The sequence below is a fragment of the Antechinus flavipes genome, chromosome 5, assembly GCF_016432865.1.
Source record: "Antechinus flavipes isolate AdamAnt ecotype Samford, QLD, Australia chromosome 5, AdamAnt_v2, whole genome shotgun sequence".
Classification (NCBI taxonomy): Eukaryota; Metazoa; Chordata; class Mammalia; order Dasyuromorphia; family Dasyuridae; genus Antechinus; species Antechinus flavipes.
In genome coordinates this window covers 151138349-151163158 of record NC_067402.1, presented here as the reverse complement: position 1 = coordinate 151163158, position 24810 = coordinate 151138349, and the positions used below count along the sequence as shown (strand labels likewise).

The window sequence follows — 24810 nt, the reverse complement described above, 5'->3', positions numbered from 1 at the left end:
GATAAAAGAAAACAAGCATTATTAAGCATTCACTATGTGCTAGTCACTCTTGCTAACTGCTTCACAAATATCTCATTTAATTTAATATATACTTTCTGTAATACTATTATTTTATTCATTTCCCATTTTTTCCAAGAATGATCAATTTATTTAAATGGGTTATAGTAGAGATGCTACAATTGTGAAAAGAAAACATTCTCCTTTATAATATTTATTTTAATTTGATAATAATTTTGATCTTTGGACTAATACATTGATGTATACATTAATAGTTAATTCTGAAATGGCATCCATATCAAGAATCATGTATTTCTTAATCTATTAAAATAATAATTTAATTTTGTGATATTCATAGAATTATAACAAGAAGGGAATGCACATGTTAATTAATCCAATACTTTCATGTTATAAAGCAAGAAAATGAAGACCAGAGAGATTCAGGAACTTTCCAGTTGCTCCAGGTTTGAATCCTGATCCAAATTAAGCTTTCTTAATTTGATCCTCAATGTTCAGTACTTTCTGACTCATAAAAATAAACAAGCAAAGAAACAAAAAATATCCCAATATGTAAACATAACCTTTCTTTGTAAACTAAAAGTCTTTTACCCCTCATTTCTTATTATTTTATCCAATATAATTCCTCTCTTCCCATATGTACAAAATTGAGATAAATTATTAAAATTAATTGATTTAATTGACCTGCACTTTTTAAGCTCTTTGTTTAATTTCTCCTCATTATTCTTTGGAACTTCCTTCACAGTGATTTTTCTGCAAATACTTATATATGTGCCACATTAAGACTTGCCTAAATGTTAGATTAAATGATATTTCTTTTTGCTTTAGGGCACATAATAAAAACCAATGCTATTAACTTCTTCATCTGTCCAAGGATAGTCTATGAGTTATTCTTCTCTTTAGCTTCAACTGTCCTCAATTTCTGGCATCATTTATAGAGAGAATATTATATTACCATAGATTTAGAGAAATAAGAGACATCTAGTCCATTCTTTCATTTTTTTTTCTTCAGATGAAGTGCAGAGAGTGAAGGAGCATATAAATTTCACACGTAATAAGAGGCTAAATGAGGATTTTAACCTGATCTTCTGATTTCAAATTCAATGTTTTTTTTCTATTGTACCATGGCCCTAGTGATACAATATTCCCCACACCAATAAGTCTCTTTTTTGAAGAAGCAACAACTAAGCATTGTTTGTTAACTTTTTAAAGGTTATGGGATTCTCTGAGCATCACAAGACTATAATTTTTTTTGTGAGTTTCTATGCTGACAACCAAAGAATTGATCACTAAGAAATCAAAGAAAAGATGATTAACTTCTCTATTATCACTAGGGTGATCCTTAAAAAGCAAAAGTAGTCTGCACTAAAACTTTATTGCAAGCCTTTTTTTTTTTTTTTTTTTTTTTTTTTTTTTAGCATAATCAGTGAAGGGAGGGAAGGAAGGAAGAAAGAATAGGAAAGTAAAGACGGGAGAGAGAAATAAGCCAAAAACTAAATCTGTGGTAATTTATTTCATCAGCATAGGACATTTTCCAGTAGAGGAACTTTTTAATAAGATAGATCAAAATTCTAAAATCCCAATATGCAAGAATAGTAGTTTTCTGTAGCACATAGAGATAAGTTATTTGTTCAAGTTTACCCAATGAAAATGAGGTAAAATTTGAAAACAGATCTTTCTGACTCAAATCCTGCCTCCAGTCTGGTAATCCAATAATACAATCTCTACATAATTTCACTGATATACATATACAAATCACAACCCACCAATTTCAATTCTTGTCCATGTCCTTTGACTCATTACCTATCTTTTCTTTAGAATTCCAAAAAGCTTTAGCAGCATAGGAACAGATGTACTTTAGAATATGGTTATAATGTACTAGATTCTTCCTCTTAGTTGTGGTTATCAACCTTGGGTTTAAAGATAGATTTCAGGGTACCTATAGCTTGGATAGGGAAAATATACCTTCATTTTTACTATCCTATAGGTGAAATATTACATTTCATTTTATTATGAATGTTGGCAACGAACATGGAGGCTTGAGAAAGCATCACTAGGTCAAAGGGCTCCATGATATTAAAAGGTTAAGAATCACCGTTCTAAATCTTTTGACAATGAGAAAATACCAATGGGAAGATGAACTTTCTGTTAGTTATCTGATGACCTTGCTATCTGACAGAAGTACTTTTTCCCCAATGATATATTATATTAATAATTTCCATTGCCTTTCTTGTCTTGCACGCTTATACTATGACATACAATTTTCATGCCTATAATGTGCCTCTCTATTACCCTCTGGGTGAATATCAACTTCAATTCATCAAAGATAATGATATCCCATTACTAAATTACAGCAATATAATACCAAGATAAATTTTTATGTTAAAAAGATGATACTTTATTTAAGGAAAATATATGGGCTTAATAAAAGTATATGGCATTCTCCCAAAGACAATTCACTCTTCTTGCTCTATTTTGAACAAAATCTATAGATAACAAAAACAAAATGTTTTGCATGAGAAATTCAAAATTCTAATTTCTTGAGAACCGGGTTCCAGTCATGCAATTTTCTTTTGTCCCCCAAAATACTAAGACACAATGTGATATAATGGAAAGAGAATGGGGTCAGGCATCAGGAAATTATTTCAAGTATTTTTTTTTGCCACCAATTAACTTGCAAAGTTTACTTCAGTGTTCTAATCCTAATTTTCCTCATCTACAATGTTTGGTTATTAGACTCATTTATTCTAAAAAAGTTTAAAATCTAGACATCTAGTTTATTATTTAGAATGAGAAAAGATTTCAATTCAAACCAGTACTCCTTAAAAGATTCACAAGTACCCAAATCCCATGGAATCATTTACACACCATTCTTCTCACCTCTGAATAACACTGGATTATTTTTCTTAAACTTTGCATTATGGAACTAATTGGCTTTCAAAATAGATAATAAAATTCTGAATTCCTTTTTGAATGATTTATGTGAAGGTCAAAGGGGAAAAAAAAAACCCAATCCATAAGTCAGACACCTGGCTCCAGTTACTAAGTATATTGTTTGTCCTTCACAGTGTATGATTGCCTGAAGGAAAGGCAATTTAGATTTGTTCCAGACCTTCTTCTATCTTTTCCTTATCTTACATGCTGTGAAGCTTTTTAATAAAGGTGTCTTTTGAGATAGAAAAAAATAGAACCTAAAATAATATTCATAAAAAAAAAAAGAATTTTGTTTGGCTCCTTATGCTGACCTCTTTTTTTTAAGATTGCTAAATATTTCTTGCAAAATAAGTTCATTTTCATGGAATTGATTCCTGTATGCCTTCAGCCTCCTTGGCACTATACTTCCTTGGCCTTTTATGCCTTTCATGAGATGGCATGATCTCAAAATTGAGAAAGAGAAAAATGTTTTTTGAATTGTATACCATTGTAGCAAGACTCAACTCATTCTCTTACAGCCAGACAAACTAAAAGGATTCTTTGAGATGGTAGTAACACGTGTATGAGTTTGTGATGTTTATAAAGCTTTTGGAACAAGCCCTAATTCCAATGTACTCTTCCCTCTATGATTATAAGCACCCAGTTCTATTTCACCTATTAATATCAATTCACTTCTACAAAGCAATAGTTAGTGTCAAAAAATTAGCCAGGACAACTCTTTTCCCCAACATCGAGGAGTACATGCTACCCTTTATCATTTCAAGTCTCTGGAGAATATTGCTCAAAGTCAGTAATTTTGTGTTATGGGCCAGAACTCTGAACTTGAAACAAGGATGCTTACAAGGTACTAAGTGGAATTGATGAGACAATGGCCATCTAGTTTAGCATGGTTCAGTATGGTTGGTTTAATCTTACAAGAAATAATATTTTCCTAGTGATATAATGATTGGTTTAATACTCAGTGTGGAGCATATAAACAGGAACTGAGAGCCACAAAGGAGAAGCTTTTAGAAGACAGAGAAGACAGATGGGAGCTCAAGCTTTTGGGAACCAAGGACAGGCATTCATTCAATCTTCAGTCAGGGCACTGGTGGCAGATTCTTCTCCTGTATTTCTCCACTGAGACCAAGGCCGGTCTGAAAGGCTCTCCAGAAAATTGTCCAGCCCCAAGAAGAAGATAAAGAATCTGCACTATAAGAAAGCTAACGGGGCCCCAGGAAAGGAGACACGACTTTGAAAGAGATAATAAAGGACTTGGACTTTAACACTTGGCTGTTCTCGTTGTGATTACTGAACTGAAATAAAAGCTGCTCCCAGAGACCCCAAGAAAACCAAATAAGAGAACATTACATTTTGTTATCATTGTTGTTGTTATAGTAATAAATAACAACTACCATTTATTAAGCACTTTGTGCCAGTTATTGTGCTAAATGCTGCTGGTAGAAAAAAAGGGTGAAAGACAAGTCCTTGCCTTCAGGAAGCTTACAATCTAATGGAAAATATAATGCAAACAAAAAAAGCTAGAAGAGAGAAAGAGTGAGAAAGGAAAATATTTATGAGGGGAAGTTTGTTGCCCTTGGAACAATTCTAAAAATTACAGTGGAAAATGTTAAAGGAATTAACTTGGAACTGTGAAATGGGAAGACTGAAGGGAATGGGAATGAGGTATGAGGAAATGGGGAACGTGATTTGGATGATGATCTAAAGTTATTATCCCATTTGATCCTCACAACAATCCTCATTGATAAATGCTACTATTTTCACACTTTATAGATAAGAAAAATGAAACAAAACACTTTGTGACTTGTCCAGGATCACAGGGCTGAAAAGTGTTTGAGGTCATATTTGAACTCATATCATCCTGGCCATAGTGCTTTCTGCACTGCAGAATCTAGCTATGAATTTTCCCAACTTAAGTTCACTTCTAAATGTGTCATGGCTGATGAATAGTTCAGTCTATATCTTTTACTATTGTTGAGCTGTTTCACACAAGTAGATCTTCACCTGCTGGCTTCTGGTATATTACAGCATGGATACCAATTCCTGTACTTCTGATAGCTTGCTCACCTGATCTTTTTTAAAGCTCACAAAATCATAGACATCTTTAATTTGCTTTACCTAAATACAAGATAGGATTGACTCACTTGCATAGACTCCGAGTCGGCATTCTGAGGAGCCATTTTGATTACCACCAAAAAATATATATCTTTATTCTATCTATATAAATAATACTATCATATATCTTTAATGATAAATCTCTTCATATTCTCCTTATCCAGAGGAATGGAATAGAAACAATCCTTGATGTCTATAACCCAAAGAGGCCATTCTCTAGGAAGCTGAGTAGGAGATGGAAGTCCAGGCTGAAGAGTTCCCATAGTTTCCATCTGTTCTTTCACTTTTCTTAAATCAGTGAGCATTCTCCATTTTCCCGATTTCTTTTTTACAACGAACACTGGGGAATTCCAAGGACTTAGAGAAGGTTGTAAATGCCCTTGTTCAAGCTGCTCCTGTACTATATCTAATAAGGCCTGAATTTTATCGCTACTTAAGGGCCACTGTTCTATCCACACTGGTGTATCAATTTTCCATTGGATAGGAACAGGTGAAAGTGTTGGCAGGCCTTCAACAGCAGCCCTGCTTAAAAAACCGAAGTACTCATTTTTAACCCCAATTGTTGTAAAACGTCTCTTCCCCACAAATTGATGGGGAGTTTTTCAACTATAAAAGGAGTAAAAACTCCTGGTTTGCCTTCAAAAGTCCATCTCATAGAGGCAGCACTAACTTCAGCTGCTATTGATCTAGAACTCATAGCTCTTGTAATGGCAATTTAGGTGGGGTGATAAAAACATGAGGTTTCTGTCCATGTGAAGGTATATAGAATATCTTACATCTTCACTGCAATACAGTCAAATGAGAATGAGGGGAAAATCCTAGATTTGGTTTATAAGTGCCTTTTGAATGTTTCCCAGCTTTAGCTATGTAATCAATCAAAAAAAAATTCTCTTCATCATGTGGTTAACAGAATGAAACAAATTTCTGAATATACTGTAATGAGCTAAATTGTATAGTGAAATATTTAATCAATATTAAATTCTTCCAGAATCAGGCTCCCCAGTCTCTTACACTTGGAGATTGTATAAGGTGAACAAGTTACATGTGCTCCTCATTGCATTTACTACACTTAAGAAATATTGTAAGTTGAATTATATCAAAGAATGTCCTAATTCCATAATAAATCAAAGGACTATTTCACATATTGAATATCCAGCTACTAACTTACTCAATTTTTTTTTGAACTAGAAAATTGAACTCAATTTTATTGAACTATTGAACTAGATTCAGTACTTAAACACAGGTCAGGACAGTGAAAATCAGAAGTTTTTACATATTTTTGAAAGAAAGAAATAAAAATGAGAAGTGATTACAAAATTTTAGGACATTAGGTTTTGGAAACATTTTGAAAGATCCCAATCACAGCAAAGAGAAGGAACCCATTAAATTATCAGATAGTATGTTTCATTTCTGGAAAGGTCTAGTAATTAAATAATTCTTTGGATTAGGTCTATCCTTAGATGTCATACAGAATAATTCCATTCCATTTATATGACAAATTTTCAAATATTTTAAGGTGATATTTATTTTTTCCATTTACAATCTCTTCATAATCTAGCACCCAAAAGTTTTCCTAGTACAATGTGAACTGTCTTTGTTGATCTAATTCCTTGACATGATTCCTTAAATGTGCTATACAAAATCAAATAAATTATGTATTTTGTCTATTACTATTACAACCCATTATTTCCTTTGATGGGTGCATTAGTTTTAGGATTATAGAATCTGAAACTATGAAAGGAATTAGAGATTATCTATTGTGAGTTCTTCATTTTATAATGAATTTTATCCTAGAACATGTTTTTTTTTTTTAAGTTCACAGGCTCATGAAATCTATAAACTAACAACCAGTAAGTACAAAGCATTTTAGATGAAGAATCTAAATTCTTCAATATATAATCCTACAAGTAATCATCCAGAGTTTACTCAAAGACATTTAATTGCAAAGGAATCCATTACCTACAAAGGCAACCCATTCTACTTTTTGATACCTACCTACTTAATCATTAGAATATTTTCCTCACATTGAGTTTAAATCTATCTCTTTGCAACTTTCATCTATTTTTCTTTGTTCAATCACCCAGATCAAGTTTGATAATTTTAACACGATAGCTCTTTGCATGCTTAAAGACAAGTTTAATAGCCTTCCTAACTTTTTTCTTCTTTGCCCAAAAACGTTCTATTACTTTTAACTAATCTCTATGTGAAATGTTTTTAAATCCTATCACCATCCTGGTTATTCTTTTATGAAACTAACCCTGCTCCTTTAAGACCTTCATAAAACATGTTATCCCCTTCTCAAAAAAAGGATTTCAGGTGAGGCCTGACTAGGACAGAATATAGTTAAACATCCCTGATTATTGACACCATGTCTCTCCTAATGAAGCTTACATGTGTTCAATACCATGTCAATCAATTCATATGAACTTTTACTTCACTAAAAGAGTTCAGATTTTTTTTGCATGAAAATGCTAAATAACTACATTTTCCCCATATTATATTTGTGCAATTGACTTTAGAGATTCAAAAGTAGAAATAGGCATATTACACACATAGATAAAAGCATACATACACACACATACACATCTATGCATGTACATATATATATATTTCTACATTTGAGTTCAAAATCAACACACAAATAGCGTGTATATACTCATGATATATACATATACACATAGGTGTGCTTGTGAGATTGACACATAAATTTATGTATATATGTGTATACATCTACATGCATGTATATACATGTATATAGAAAGACATGTTATGGAGAGAGGCATCAGGGTATTAAGCATATATGCATACATGTATAGACTGTTGTGTGTGTATTATATATATGTATGTATATATATATATTTATAAATATGTGTGTGTGCGCATGTTTACATGTGTCTGTCTGCATATGACATCCTTTTCTGTGGTCTCTAGTTCTGGCTGTCTTTGTTTCTGGCTCTGTTGCTTTATCTCTCTCTGTCTCCCTATCTCTCGATCTGTATACACGCACATGCACATATACATATATATGTATATTTGTATACATATATATATATCCATATGCACTGAATGCATATGTGTATAGATATATGTATGCATACACTAAATATTATATATATATATATCCATTTATCTGCATGTATATGTGTATATGTGTATAGATAGAGTCATAATATATACATCCATATTCTTATTAAAATTCATTGTATTCAGTTTTGGTCATCATTTTAGCCTATTGAGATTCCTTTGGATTTACACTAATTTTTAACATTTGTCATATCATGATCACCTGCAAATGTGATAACCATAGTCTCCCTGACTATATCCAACTCAATAATAATGTTGAACCCTCTAGGAAAATACTGAATTGTACAGGATCAGATTCCTGTAGACCTTCTACTAGAGATATTCTTTTAGGCTGATAATTATTCTTTGTATAATGTTTCAAACAATTCCAAAAGCACCTATCTGTGCCATTACATCATTTTGCTTAAACTTAAATATTCTATGTCTATAGCATTCTCTATATGCACCAGTCTAATATCAGTACTCTGGTGAAAATGGAAACACAGTTAAGCACATTTCTAATGAAGCCATACAGAATTTTAGTCATTTAATGACTACTCTATGTGCTTTCTCTTTCTAACTGCTCACAAACTACCCTTTTAATCATAAAGCCTAGAAATTTGCCAGGAATTTTGTCAAGGTTCCTAGTTTATATTTCATAATCTCACGTTCTTCCTTTTGTTAAAATCTGGAATAACATTTGCCTATCCCCATACTTATAGCAATTTTCCCATCCCCTAAGGCCTTTCAAATATTTTTGAAAATGTTTAGATATTATATAAACAAATTCTATGGGACTCTTAAATCTAGTTCATTTAAGCCTAGAGAAAGTAGCTAGTGCTAGATTGTATTCTCACTTATCTTGGATTTGTACTCTCTGTTTACCATATTTGATATACATTTCTTATTTAAAATGTCTAAAGCAAAATAAGAGTTTTTCAATTTTACCATAGTTGTTTACCATCAGCAATCCCCTCCATGCAGAACAGTGATCTTGACCTCTACTTGCCCCTTCTTTTGTCCATATCAAAACAAACAAAAATATCTATTTCTGTTATTTATTTTCTTCATCAGCCTGAGATCATTTAAGGTTTGCTTTATTTTATTGCTCCTTATAAAATATTGAACTTTTTATAACTTATCCTCACTTATTTGACCCTATTTGCATCTTCTTATTATGTCTTTTTAAACAATGAGTTCACCAACAATTTCCATGTGTTTCTATATTGACATCTGACTTTTTAACAGACTTTTCTTTTTTAGAATACATTCATTAGAATTAAGGCATTCTCAGAATTTCCTTTTCAAGAACTGACCATATATTTTTAACTGATTTTTAGCTAGCAAAGTAGACTATAGGATTTTATCTTTGCCAAGAACCATTTTCAATTTCCTCTGCAAAAATCTAGCATATCTGTCATTATTTATAGTCTTTCTTTACTTCACAATCATGAATTCTATGATGGAATGTTCACTCACTTGCTCCTCTTTTTTATACATCAGCAATCAGTTCCTTTTGTTTGTCAGAATCAAGTCAAGAATAGAAAACCTTTGTTCCGTTTTTCACCTCTTGAAGGATGTTAAGTATCATTTAGTGAGGGCACAAAATTCCGTAATTTCTCTACTCTGAAGAATTGAAGTCCTCCAGCAATAGACTTCTATGTCAAGATTAAAATATATTTCTTAAACTTCTCAGCTGAATAGCTCCTTATATCTAGGTTATTTGTATTATGACCCTAGCTCCATTAAATTTCCATTTCTACCTCCAAAGATCTCCACCCAAATGCCTTTTATGATGTTTTTTTTTTTTTCCTTTAAGTTACTGGATTTCCTCATATAGATGTCACCCATTGCCTAATTATTCTATATCTGAATTCATACAGATAGAGATAATTCTTGTAATCTCTCCTCCCATTCATAAATCATTTTGCCTTGACAAGCAATTATCTTGGAGAAATTTCAGAATATGATATGAATAATTTTCTTATTCATTGGCAAAAGCTTCCCAAAATACTATGTAAGCATTAAAGATAAAGATACAGAGTACAGGAAGTTTTTAATACCTTTATTATTATTGCCACTAAAAAAAAGACAAAGTCAAACAAATAAAAAAGAGATCAGAGTAACTCATAGCTAGCAATATAATTCTTTCCTCCTTTCTTTGAAATTCCATCTTTTTATAGGGCCTACAATCTGAAAAAAATGAGAGATTTGCACTGAATGACCACTATGGTTTCATTCTAGCTCAATATATATGCTCTTATGACTACCTAAAATATTAGCCTATTCTATTTTGAACGATTTTAATTTTCAGGAATTCTTTCCTTATATTTATCACAAATTAGCATTTTATCTAAATAAGTTTCAATGATACTTATGATACAAAATTTGGTTCTTTGTGTTAGAATTTAATTCACCTTAGTTTTTGCCTACACTTTGTGCATATATACATATATAGACTTATATATGTATGTGCATTTATACACACATACACACATATATTTATTTACACATACACACACAATGTATTTAATATAATATTTATACTATGCATAATCCAGATGTATGTACTTACTGTATATGAATGGATAGACAAAGATAGAGGTCCATGTTTCCAAAAGCTCAGGCATGAATATTTTTAAATCATAATGGAAAATAAGCCTTTCTGTAGCAACAAGATCTTCACTTTACTCATTATATATTTCAGTGGCACATACTGAATGCTGTTTGCAGAGAATTTAGCTCTCATCTCCATCAGTTTCTTAGGATTCTATCTGTTCCTTTTAAATGATCCAGAGAACACATCTTAGGCCTGAGGCCTTTGTTCTGTCAACATTTCTAAACATAATAGTAGGGAAAAAAGTGCTGGACTTGGAGTCGAGAAATTTAGCTTACAATCCTGCTTCAGATACTTTTTTAGCTAGGAGCACATTACTTAATCTCTGGATCTTAGTTTCCCATAAAATTGTAACCATAAAATCGTTAGCACCCCACCTGAAAGATTCATTTTGAAAAGGTAATATGACAATGTACATAAAGCACTTTCAAGACATTAAAGAGCTGTGTGTGTATTCATATCAAGTCATCTCTCAAATCTAACTTTAGCTTCTGAGTGCCTATTTTACTAGTCCTAGTCTACCTGGCTTTTAAGGTTCAGATCCAAACCTAAATTACCTTTTTCTGGAACTATAAATCTAAAAACATAAACTCAGAAGTGAAAATGACTTGAGATCGTTTTATAGATGATTGATCTGAAGCTCAGAAAGGAAAAGTGCCTTGTACACCATCACAGAGCTTATAAGTAGTAGATATTATACTAGTAGGAAAGATTGGGTTTCGTGACTAAAGACTAAAGATTAGATCTCATAATATCTATGTTAATACTCTTTCAAAGGAAGGAGCAACCCTCTTTCTTCTACTATTTGATGCAATAACTAGATAATTTAATCAGGCATCTATTTCTTCTTTCCTTTCTAAAGTAAATATATATATATATATTTAGAATTTATTTATGTGGAAAAATAAAATCTACAAAAATAAGATAATATACCAGAGCAAATTGGTTTGATCTGTGAATTAAAAAAAAAAAAAAAAGAAAAGCTACCACTAAACTAGATGACACCCAAGCTTTCTAATCTTTAAATAACAATTCTCCAGAAATATATTTTCTTTATTATTTTCTTTTAGACTATAAACACCTTGCATGATGTTTGGAGCCCTAGAGGTCCTCTAGAACACTCCAAGGTCAGTTTGGACTCTGAATTTTGATCTCACATTTAGCTAATCGGGATACTTTATCATTGCTAGAGAGCTCCAAATACTTGTCTGACATTCTTATATATCACATAACTCTACATCATCAGCTTGAATGGGAAATGGAAAGAGGGCTAAGGAAAAAAAATATTATGTGTCTCATTTGATTCTCACAACATTCCTGTGAAATAGGTGTTGTTATTATCCCAATTTTGCATTTGAAAAAAATTGATGCAAAAACAAAACGTTAAATGACTTTACCACTATCTTACAGCTAGGCAGTAGGTAAGATTGTTTTTAGTCAAGTCTTCCTGATTCTAGGCCCAGTGCCCTGTTCACTATACCACTTAGCTGCCAGGAATAAAAAGAACTATTATGTGCAGGAAGTTTTTAGTTTTTACTAATACCTCATCATTGAGGGTTCACAATACTTCTGGTCACTGGGTTAAATGATTTTCCTTTAATCCTGATACACACACACACACACACACACACACACACACACACAATCGTAACTATGCTGTTATGTTAAAAAAGAGCTTAACAAAGTAAGAAATAGGATTTAAGCACACTTTCAATTTAATAAAAGTTAATATTCATTGAGTACTTCTACAAGGTGGTGGGAATTAAAAAAAAAATAGTTCCTGACCTCAAATAGCTTACATTGTAGGGAGAGATACATATTAATAGATGAGTCAATATAAAAATACTGAAAGTAATCCAAAGTCATTTCAAGAGGGTGAAAAATCTAACAAGAAAAAAAAGAATGAATTCATCTACAAATACAGACTTATTTTAAAGAAACAAGGGATTACAATAGTAGAAGGAAGGAGGCAATGCTTTTCAGATATGGGTACAAAATTTGGAAGAAGATATGGAATTTTTTAATAGGGAAGAAAAAGTAAGTTAATTTGACTAGATAAGGAGTACAAGAAGTACATTCTGAAAAGCTTTGGATAAGATGGAAGATATAGTGTTTTATCTTAAAGACAACAGGCAGCAACTAAAACATTTTGAATTGAGGAATAAGATAGAGAGGTATTTATTTTAAGAATATCAAGATAGTGGAAGCATGAAAACACAGTAAAAATCCATTATAAATAGTGCAAACTATGGGTAGGATGGTTTCCATAAAAATCCGGGAAGACTTATATGAACTGATACCAAGTGAAATAAACAAAACCAGGAGAACATTTTTCACAGTAACATCAATATTGTAAAAATAACCATGTGAAGGAGTTAGCCACTCTAATAAAATGATTCAAGACAATTCTGAAGGACTTGCAATGAAAAATGCTATCCACCTTCAGAGACAGAAGTGATTTAAGTTTTATTGTTTTTTTTTTTTGTTTTTTTTTTACTTTTTAATTTTTTTCTGGCAACATAGCTAAAATTGAAATATATTTTATATGATTTCATATATATAATTGATATCTCTTTACTTGCCTTATTCTTGGGCATGGAGGGAAGAGAGGAGGAAGAAAATGTAGAACTAAGAGTTTGTTCCCCCCTGCCCCAAAAATGTTACAAATAAATAAACAATAAATTTATTAGTTTTGGTGTTGATGGATTCTTTTTTGTTTTTAATTAGTTCACACAAGATATCATAACTGTCTGGGCTAAAGGAGACACTCCTTGACAAGGACAAAGGAAATTGATGTTATAAGTATTGGGCTATATATTAGATATTCCGATATTCAAAAGTAAATAAATAAATAACTTCAATATATAATTTATAATTGAATAGACAATAGTTGAGATCATATAATTGAAATGAAAGCATGCCCCAAATTTAATTAATTAGAAAATTTTATTTGTTACTCTTTTTTCCTGTGTGTGTTTATTTTACTGTTGTTCATCCTTCATTTTTCAAAAAGGATAAATAGCATCATGAGTGAATTGAACTTAAATGAGTATGGGTTGTGCAAAGTTATCAGGATCATTCTTTCTTTTTGAATCAGTATAAAAGTTAAGACAAGTGGCAATGATCCAAGATGCAGTGGATGATCCTAATATCTTTGCTATTTGACCAGGCTCTAAATGCCCCACAGCATGGCCATTGAAACATATTTTCTTATTTGCCCTTTCTACTAGGGAAAGTTTTCACATATACACACACATGCACAGGTATACATATATTATATACACATATAAACATATATATTATAAATAATATGTATACCTATATGAATATATATACAACCTCAAATATACATATATACATTTTTTGTGACTCCATTTGTTATTGTTTTTGGCAGAAATACCAGAGTGGTTTGTCATTTCTTTCTCCAGCTCATTAAGAAGAAATGAGGCAAAGTCAAGCAATTTCCCCAGGGTCACTCAGCCAGTGAACTCAAGTCTTCCTGGATCCAAATTCTGCACCTTATCTACTGAACCACTTAGGTGTCATATATTTCTATGGATCTGTAGATAGATAGATGTACACACACACACACACACACACACACACACACACACACACACTTTTCTTTACATGTTATTTTATCTGGTAAAATGTAACCTCCTTGAGGATACACACAGTTTTTACCTTTCTTTGTATCTTCAGTGGTTGCATCATGTAAGTGTTTAATTGTAAGTGTTTAATAAATGTTCAGTGATTGATAGACTGTTTGAATCAATTGAGAAAATTTCAGCTTATAAATTTTCAGGAAGATATCCATAAAGAATCAGATGCTTGTAGATGGTATCATAAATAAATAAAGATCTCTAAGGATACATTAAGAGTAAACATACCTCTTAGGCTCTATAGTAATTAAGGTAACATCTTCTAATTATAAATCATATTACATTTTGGAATATAATTTTATGTTTTATATCAATCCCATTGTATAAAATATTTTGGAATTCACAATATTTTATATAAGAGAAGTAATCTTGTGAAGAATTATTTCTGAAGTGAAAGAAAGTTATTGAATTTTCCTTTTGATCTTTATATTCTTGCTTCCCACTTCATCCCAGAAACACATGACATCACTTCTCAGATGGAAAACACCATTTTGTAAGGAAGAGATATAAATATGGTTCATCTTTTCTTATGTTGAATGAATTAAGCATTTTGATTTTAAATGTCTTCTTTTTAGTATCAGATAGTATGACTGGTGAATGAAGGGAGTAGACATGTTTTTATTGGCATAAAGAACCCCAAGATGAGTAACTTACCTATATCAAAACAGCTTGGGACTTTCTCAACAACTTATCTTAAAGAATTACCTAGAAAACTGAGAGAGAAAGAGCTTTCCCCAAAGTCTCACCGCTAAAATTTATCAAAGTCTTGAATCTAGGTCCTATTAGTTTAAAATTTGATTCTTTCCATTATTGTGTCTTGTGGCATCTAAAAGTATATAAAAAGTAAAGTACAATTCTATCAATCACTGTTACCAATTACTCTGCATAACTTCAAAAACAAAACAATTTCAGGTGGATGAGATCCAGTGGATAAAAATAAAAAAGTTTAATATATTATGATTTTTATATTATATATGGCAAAACAAAGGGGGGGTAGAGATTGTACTAAAAAAAACTCAGAGAGTTCAGGAGCAGGTTGGAAATATGAAGTCTTGCTCTGATAGATTCTATCCTTGAGCCAAGCCTTTTAGAAACAAAGCAATAAGCATGTGACAAACCCCATGTTCATACTACTGATACCACAGTTTGATTTATTTTAGGAAAAATCATTTTTACATGAGGGAATGCAAATTTAAATCTAAATTTATTATCTCAAATTACATGATGCAAAAGGTTTTTACATCTTGGCTTTTGTTCAAGATTCTTTGCAAAGTTATTTTTTTTCTTCAATGAATAGCACAATTAGCTAAAACATAATCCTAATGAAGCCAAATCCTCAGAATGTAAAAAGAGAATAATTTAATTGACTCAAGTTCTATATATAAATTTATTTTAGTTTTGCAGGTATATATGTATGTAAATGCATATATATGTATAAATAGAAATATATGTATGCATGACGTTTATTCTAGGTCTTTTATAATTATGACTTTCAATGCTATATTTAGGCTATTTATTAATCCTATTTCTTCCCACATGACTGCCTCTCCTCATTTTCATAAAATATGTCTATTGAATAGTATTCATAACATACTTTATTTAATGGTAAAAGATAAAATTTAAAATTACCCTATTTTATATCATGTTAATTTTATTCTACATTGATTTTTATAATTGAATTAATATGTGCCTGGTCTCATCTTGCTCAAGAATGCATTTTTCCATGCTATATTTAAGTTCAAGTTTAAGGATAAGGTTGAAAAAGAAAATTGTAATAGTTCGTGGCATTGGTCACTACGACATTTGTTAATGTATGTACGCCACAGTGAATTTAACATGGCACCATCACCCTAATAGATTTGTTGCTTTGTGCAATTTGGGAAAGTTTGATTTCTCCAAAGGAGACAGCAAACCTAGCGGTACTGATCTCCCAGTCAAGAATACAAGTGAGTCCACAAAATTATTAACATTCCTTAATAGTCAGAGAGGGATGTTTTTAGTTACATTTAAATGCCAACTCAAAGTTCCTAGCATAGGCAACTGTATTGTTCTAAACTATCAAGATCCCTGCCTTCCTTTCTTGTATATCAATAAAAATGGTCACTCCTCACTGAGGTCATTGGCTTTGCTGAAGTTGCCACAGTGGCCCATTTTGCTAATAGTTATTTCCTTCACTGTTAATAAACTGATCTTGCTCAGACCATATACCTCAGTTTACTATATTTCTTTGTCACACAATTCTTGAAGCATAGGTCATCACTGAAAATATAGTTTAGCCCATTTGCATCCATCATGTGCTTGTGCCCTATTGACCTTTGGGAATTTTTTGTTTTGATCCCTCAAAATTATATAGCCTTATAAATTGCACAGAATCTACAGGAAAATATTTGTGTTTAAAGGCTATACATTGCAAAAAGAATAACTTTGAAAAATGACCTGTTAAATATATGCTTTTAAAATAAAAGCAAATTACATATAGTATATATTAATAGTTTCTTGTACAACTGTCTCTATTCTGATACTAATTGAGAAGTGTTCATATTAGTTGTTTTGTTAAGTTGGTATTTTTTTTTTAATTTCAAAGAAATGAAAAAGATAGATCTTTGCATCCGAACACAGCTTGAGATAATTAAAAACAACAACTTATCAAATGCAATATTATCTTCCTCCTAGGTACTGCTGAACCCAATTCATTGTACATTTGTAGTCTTTCCCAGATTGGATAATAGCTTGATAAATAGAAATTATATACACATAAATTGCAATTAGAGAATAGACAAAGATAGATATGCTAATATACCAATTTAATGAACTAGCCACTCATCTATGGGTCAAAACTAGAATGGTAGACATTTTTTATCCTTATGTTTTTGTTAGTTTTTCCTGTAGATTGCTTGTTCAATCTCTCTTTTTTTTTTTTTTTTTTGGGGGGGGGACACATTTCTCAATGAGAAAGCAATAAAGCCCTGCAATGTTCAAGGGCTTTATAAGATCAGTACAATATCACTGACAAATAAGAACATCTCAATAATTTCCCTATCTGTAGGGGAACTCTCTTCTATTTGGCCCATAAGACATTTCAATTACATTAACAAAATACTCATTATTTTTAACATTACTATATATCTGGTGAAGCTATGTGGCTCAGTCTATAAATCATGAAAATTTGAAGGTTACACAAATGGCAATGAATAAGTAGTTGCCTAGAGACTTACATAGGCTACATCATGTTACTAATGACCGATTGTGGGCAAAAAAAAAATGATATGCAAAATATTAACAAAGGACCCATAAGTGCAGAAGTTAGTTGACTAGTGAAGAAACAAGAAAATTATAAAACCTGATTATTGCTCTGGTCTTATTAAGGAACTTAGAGGTAGCCCTGCTAAATATTGTGTCACAGGGATATGTTGGAGGCAGGTAATAGCATTTCAGGAGAACAAACTGTTAAACTTCCAATGTAAGCCTTCAGAAATTAGAAAACATCCAAATCAGACTTAATTTATGCTTTCATTAATTGTCTGAATGACTGAATGACTGAAATGGACTGAAAAAAGTAATGAAGAAAATAAAATTTCAAAAAGAAAATTCAAAATGTTTCTTGAGATGGTTTTTTCAAAGTCAGTTGTTAAATATCTACCAACATACCTCTGGTGGTTGTGTGATTTTTTTGGAAGATGAAAATATTTTAGATTACAAAATATACCTAGTTTGTGATTCTTCTAAACAATGAGATAAATTCACAGATTAAATGGAATATTGGATTTTTTACATAGATTATGTCACAAGTTCTGACACAAATAATGATAATAACTACTAATAATGACCAATTATGTATCACTTTTTATATGTTAGGCACTGTGCTAAGTTCTTTACAATAATTGTTTCATTTGAACCTCACAACAATTCTGGGAAGTAGCTGCTATTATTATGCTCAATTTACAGATTAGGAAACTGAAGCAAACAGAGGGTAAGTGATTTACTCAAGGTAAAATGGCTAGCAAATACCTGAGGTGGGATTTGAACTCAGTTCTTGATTCCAGAACCATCACACTATCCAGTGAATCATCTAGATGCCCTTAATAACCCCTTGAGATAATAATATCTCTATTTAACAAATAAGGAATTTCAGGAACAGAGAAGTTAAAGGAATTGCCTACAACAATATAGTGAAATAAATAGATCCTAGCTGTTCATTCAGAGTTCTTTTACTACAGTGTACTCTTTCCAACCTGGACAGTAAGGGGCCTTATATATGGTGTTATTTTCAGAAATCAAGGTGAAAGTACACAGAACATTCTGCTTAATAAATATTTTGTTTTTTCACTCACTTTTCTATTTGTTCCCAACTTTTCTTTATCTTTTTTGTTTTTGGCAGAAATACTAAAGTAGCTTGCCATTTCCTTCTCCAGTTCATTTTACAGTTGAGGAAACAGATAAACAGGGTTAAGTGACTTGCTTGGGGTCATATATCTAGTACCTAAGGTCAGATTTTAATTCAGGAAAAATGAGTCTTCCTGACTCCTCATCCAGCACTCTATCTACTGTGCCATTTAACTGCCCTCAATATTAAACTACATAAATCAATTTTGAAATAAAGGAAAATAATAGTTACTCATCAGAAACCTTTGATTTTAATGCAGAATAAAGTTAAATACGTGTTTTGGTGAGTAACTTACTCCCAAAGTACATCTGCTGCTAGTATGTATTTCAGAGGCAGGTCTTAGATGACATAAATGTTTCATGATACTTGTAATAAAAGGTGAAGATCAGGAGTTAGTTGATGGGTGCTGATAGGTGGGAATTAATACGGATTGAAGTAGTTAAGGGATGCTAGTTTTAAGTAAGCCTTCTCATAGATAACCCAAGCAAACTGCATATCATGGCAAATGTTTTTGGTCAGACATTTATGATTCATAAGACTGCTCTCCATTTGTTTATTGAAAAAGGTAGATTTTTATCTTCTATCTTTCAGACCACATTGTAAATGCCTCAAAAAAGTAAGGTGTTACGGAACAAAAGCTTATATTTTTAGAATTTTGAGCTATGTTTCAATGTCATTTTAAAATCCCGCCTATAAAACCACAAAGGTGAAAGGGAAGGAGGGAGAAAAGAATCATATGGAGCTCCTTAGGAGAATCTGGAAATGTGAAATATTATTATAATATGGCATGCTCATTTTTATTAACAGAAAAAATGATTGCTAGTCTTATAAGTAATATACTAATTAGCAGGGTTTAGCTCACTACTTGCAACTGACTCATTTAACTCAGAGATCAGACTACAGGATTCTAAATAGAGAGTTAGCAGGCACTACTCTACCCCACCCTATCTCATTTTTATCCTTTAAAAAATATTGGAAACCCACCAGACTTTTCAGCAATTATTAATAGTTGTGTTAAGTAAATTCTAATATTTGTCATCATCTTTGATGTTCTACTTAATCAGATGCAGAGAGAGAGAGAGAGAGAGAGAGAGAGAGGAGAGAGAGAGAGAGAGAGAGAGAGAGAGAGAGAGAGAGAGAGAGAAAGAGAGAATAAAGGAGCAAGGAAAGGAGGAGGGAAGGAGTAAAAACCACTGAATTAGAAAGAATTCTTCTTGTCTTTTATTAATTTACTCAATCCCATTGTTTCTCAGTTTATTAATGTTTAAAATAATGGGGATCAGTCTCTTCCAACTCTCAGTGATATATTCTGATTGAACAATTTTTACAAAAGTGAAATATAGTCATCTACAAATGAAGCTAATAGTTTCATGAAATCATTAATTCATTGTCCATTGTGAAGATTTCAACTCATCTAGGCCATTTCATCCTATGAGATTCTTGCATCCTAGGTAACATGAGAGAGGTTTTTCTTTAGGTTGTTTTATATTCTGCAAGTACCAGGGGGAAGTTGTTCTGTCCATCTGTTATCCATTGTTTTCACTTCCTCTTTTAGTCCTTTCTAAATTATATAATTACAGGATTACCCTTTAATCTTGATTCTTGAGCATGTCTTCTTTGGTAATATGCTGGAGACAATTTACACCTACCATCTGTCTTTATTGCCCTTTAGGTAACCTCAAATTTAATTCATTGGAAATTGTGGTTTATAGCCACATGGTAACACTGGAAAAACATTGACATTAATAGAGGGAAAGGGAGGGAGAGAGAGAAGCAAAGGTAGGGAGGGAGAAAAAGAAGGAAAGAGGGAGAGACAAAGACAGAGAAATAAAGAGACTGAGGGGGAAGATGACACACATGAGGGAGATGTGAAAAGCAGTGAATGGTTTGAAATACTGAGAGCAAGGTTTTTTTTTTTTAATAAATATTTTATTGATATTTAAACATAGATATAACTTTTAATAATTACTCTGTCTTTCTCATGGATGCTTACATTGTAATAAGATAAAATTAAGTAAAATGAAACAATTCATTGGTTATATATAACACAGTTTATGTCACTCCACACCTGTGGTTTACCACCTTTCTGCCAAAAACAAGGGAAGCTTACTTGACTGCTATTGTTAGGATTTTTTCCTCACAAAGTTTCAAACAGAATGTTGGAAGACAACTCTGGCTACTCATTTTATTACTTTACTTTTTCCATTTCTCATAGTAATTATAATAATTTGAAAAATAAAAATAAAACTCTAGGTTGGGGTCATATCTGAAATTTAGTTATCATAAACTGCCTCATTCCTACAGATTTGTATCCTTCTAACAGATCCACTGATTTCCCATTATCTAGACATTTTCCACAAATGCAGTCTTCCATACTAGAGCCCTTTTGCTTTGCTTCAAATTCATTTAGATCTTCTTGATCAATTACTTGCATCTCTTTCTCTGTGATCTTAAAGGAGCTTTAACAATGTGACTTGTCTGAAGAAAATGTTATCCAATCCCTTTATCAACATTCCTTAGCAACAATATGTTCTTGGTCCTGGAGGCCTTTTTAAAATCTATTTTGTAATTTCCTTAAGTTAAACAACTTGCAAGAATGATTTCCATTTGTAAAATGGAAATCACTATTTTGTGATCATATTTTTAAGTCAATCGGAAAAAAAGATTACCTAAATATATTTTGAAATTTGCTAAATATGATCATATGTCATTATTTAGCTCTTATGAAGATAGTAAGAAAGACAATCATCGAGAAAACACCTAATTTTGTCATATTTTGCTTTGGGTTTGCAAAAGGGCAAAGACTAGATGATACTTGTCAGGGATAGTCTAGAGAGGATTCATGGGATATTTTTAGTCTTAAAAATAGCAACTGAAAAACAAATTGATATTGATCTATGTGCCAGTGTTATATAGATAGAGAATCTCATAGTTGAAAAGAATTTAAGGGTTATTTACTTGAAGTCATACCTGGACAAGAATCCTCTCTAGATCATCTCTGACAAATGATTATCTAGTCTTTACCTGAAGACCACCAGTTAGGAGGAACCAAGTCATTCCTGAAGTAGCATATTCTACTTTTAAGGGTTTGGTTTTTTGGTTGTGATTTTTTTGTTTGTTTGTTTTGTTTTGTTTTTCTAGAGGGATGAGGCTGGTTTTTGTTTGATCATTTGCTTTAGCTTCCAAGACTATTAAGTTGCATGCAAAATAATTGATCATGTTCAGGGATAGTGAAGTTCCCTATTGTTATGAGCCAGAACTTGAAACAAGGTGATAACTCACTGGAATTGATAGAAACAATGTTTGAGTTTACACCTTTGAGAATTCACACATTAGCTGACATATTAGAGTTCACAAGTTTGGGAGATTCACAAGTCAGAAACCCACAATCCCACTTTCTCAGAGGAGGAGTCAACCTTTGGGTTCACACCTTTAAGAGATCATATATAGGGAGCTCCTGGAGTTAGTGGGGAGGAGGAGAACCAAGATTCAAAGGGAGCTGAAGGCGACAAAAGACAAGCTGCAAGAGCTCTTGGAACCAAGGAGAGAGATAAGCCTTTAACAAAGCTAATCAGGCCCAAAGAAAGAGACAAGACTTGGAAGGAGACAATAAAAGATTGGATTTTAACTCCTAGCTGTATTTGAGGTGATTATTGATCTGAACTGAAACGAAGGCTGCCTCCAGAAACTTCTCCAAGAAACCTGCTTTTAGAGAGAGTGATCATATTATAAAAAAAGAAGAGAATACCACACCTTACAAACCAGGTTCACTTGGCAACAATGACATTATTGATGATGACTGAAAAATCTATGAAAAAAGTGTTGGAAACCAATCTTAATAAAGATGGCTAGTGATGATAGCACATAGAAAATCATATTTGAATATTTTAAATGCCTCTCTGGTGTCCTATGTTATAAGTTATAAGTTTATATGACAGTGTGACAAAGTTATTTATGGTATTTTAATTGTTATTTAAGCAAAGGGATTATCCTGATTTTTAAAAATTATTTTTTCAACTATGAGAGTCTCTATGTGATTCCAGAAGTCAGTACTTATTGATTTGCTTTTCAGTTACTGTTTTAGGAACAAAAACATTCCATGATTTTTCCTATCACCATCAACCACCTAAAAATGGATAACCTTGCAACATAAACCATTTCTACATTTACCTGGTCTACTCAAAATGTTTATAATAGGCATAAGGTGTTACTGTGGGGAAAGAAGGCTGGTCTTGGGGTAAAGAAGACCTGAATTCAAATCCAGTCTCAAAACATTGAAGTGTGATCCTTGGTAGGTCATTTAATCACTATGTGCCTCAATTTCTCTGTAAAATGGGAATAATAATAGCACTTTTGTCTCAGAGTCATTGTGAGGATAATAAGATATGTAAAAGCTCCACATACTTAAAAGTGTTATATAGATGTAGCTATTGTTACCATCCATGTTTTCTCTGATACCATATTTACTTCTGTATTAAGTACATTCAAATCTAAATGTGTTGTTTTCACTATCATCAATAAAGAAGTGTATTATCAAAATAAATAAATATTTATGGTCATTTTCATTGTCTTCCTTCCAGTTTCATCTTTAAATTCACTTAGGATGTTTTTGCCTTAATTGAGTATTTCATTAAGGCTACTATGAATTCCATTTCTCCTCTACTGCTTCTTCACTGTTTTATGAGACAGTATAACTTATTGTCTTCCACTGCCTTCTTCCTTAAGTTTTTCTTTTTTTTTCTTTTTTCTTCATTTCTTGAGTTTCTATGGGTAGAAAATTCATTAAAGTTGTAATAAAAATTGTATCAAGTTGTAATAAAAGAGTATATTATAAGTGATGTTGGTCCTCAGCAAGTATTCCTAGTGTGCATTGGAAATTATCATCCAAATCTTTTTCAGTGGTACAGAACTGCCATAGCTTTCCTTTAAAAAACATAAGTTACATTTTCAAAAAAAAAATAAGATAATAAATAATCTTTCTGATAATTTTCAGTTTTATAAGAACCTAAGATCTATTTCTTCTGATTTTGTCAATTTGAAACTTAGAGTCTAAGATTAAAACTAGTGCCTACCTTTCAAATGTGGTTTTAAATCATTTATCATCCTCAAACCAAATAATTTAAGAAAAAAATTGAATGGTTTTCTTTTAAATAGTTAAAGAATGTTGTTTACTTAACTCATTTTGATTGAATCATAACTACTTCAAAACTTTTGGTATTTCTAGTTAATATCTCACTGATCTCACTTATGAGACCCCACTTATACTATTCTTGATCAACTCCTCACAAATGTCCTTTTTTATCAAGTTTTTTTTTTTCCTTTTAGGAGTTTTACTTCTTCATTACACTTGACTTTTGTAGATTGTGGGTTCTTATGACTGTTTTGTCTGGGCTAAATATAGGCTATAATTCATATAATCATAGTGGCAAACATTGGTTGATATATAATTTTAAATGAAATCATAATACCCATTCAGGACACAAAGAACATGATTAGAGACTGTACTTAAAGTTCATCCAGCTGTTTCAGTATTAGAAAAATCTATTTCAGATGTCAATATAAACTTGCCAAGGAGGTTAACCAAGTTGACAAAGACTAAAGAGTAAGAATAAAATGTATGTTTGAATTTATTTTTCTCCTTTTTATGTTTTTTTTTCTTCACTCATTTTTTAGTAAATAAACTGTTAAAAAAAAGCACATCAAGTCTCTTTCTCTTTGTTTCTCTGTCAATCCATTTCGCTTTCTCCTCTTTACTCTTCTCCTTTTCCTGTCTCCCATAATTTTCCCCTCTTTTTTCCTCTCCTTCTTTTCATAAGAAGAAAATATGAAATCTATCTCAATTCTAGATCCAATAGTGCTGAGTGCCCTTACTTTGAAAATGCTGATAATGCACAATACTTATTGAGAAGAGACATAATAATGTAAGAGTCTGCAGTAAAGGCTTTTTTTTATTTCTAAGATCTCCTAGATTATTACCCAGACAGTATTACCATCTTGATCTTCAAAATTCCAAAACACTT

At 31.8% G+C, this 24810-nt stretch overlaps 1 pseudogene; it reads right to left on the bottom strand.

Moving 5' to 3' along the window:
• The window catches only part of LOC127538638 (14-3-3 protein zeta/delta-like), a 99522-nt pseudogene extending 94393 nt beyond the window's left edge, over positions 1-5129 (bottom strand).
• Positions 5130-24810: the final 19681 nt, after the last annotated feature.